Consider the following 513-nt stretch of genomic DNA (forward strand, 5'->3'; position numbering starts at 1 on the left):
TATTTGCACTAGCGCATCTATACATTCAGCGACGCATAAAATCCTCGCATTTCGTCATTCGTGTATACATTTATTATCACGTTTTTGTACCAACTCTAACTCATTGAGCAGCGCGTCTACTGGTCATGCCAAGGCCGTAGGCTGAGCAATTTCCTAGGGGGGGGGGGCAGTGGTAGATCCAGGATTTCAAGAAGGGGTGAGAAACAGGTGGGGGTCCTCCCACAAAAAAAATTTGAAAATGTAGATCGCAGGAGATGGTATTTGAGGCTTTTTTGAGTACATGTACAGCCTTCATTCTGACTACGACAATTCTTTTTCAGTAGAACAATTTATTTTTTACATTTTGCTCCAAAATCTAGGGGGCAGCTGCCCCCTCCCTCCTCACTCCCCCGCAGGCAACGGCCCTGCAGTGTCGCAACAGATACGAGCTCTGTCTGATCGCGAGAGGGAAGATCTGCGACTCTGCAAAGGTGCACCGCGGAAAGAATGGTGATAAGAACCTTCCTTCGGAAA

The sequence above is a fragment of the Priapulus caudatus genome, unplaced genomic scaffold (genome assembly GCF_000485595.1).
Source record: "Priapulus caudatus unplaced genomic scaffold, Priapulus_caudatus-5.0.1 Scaffold658, whole genome shotgun sequence".
NCBI lineage: Eukaryota > Metazoa > Priapulida > Priapulimorpha > Priapulimorphida > Priapulidae > Priapulus > Priapulus caudatus.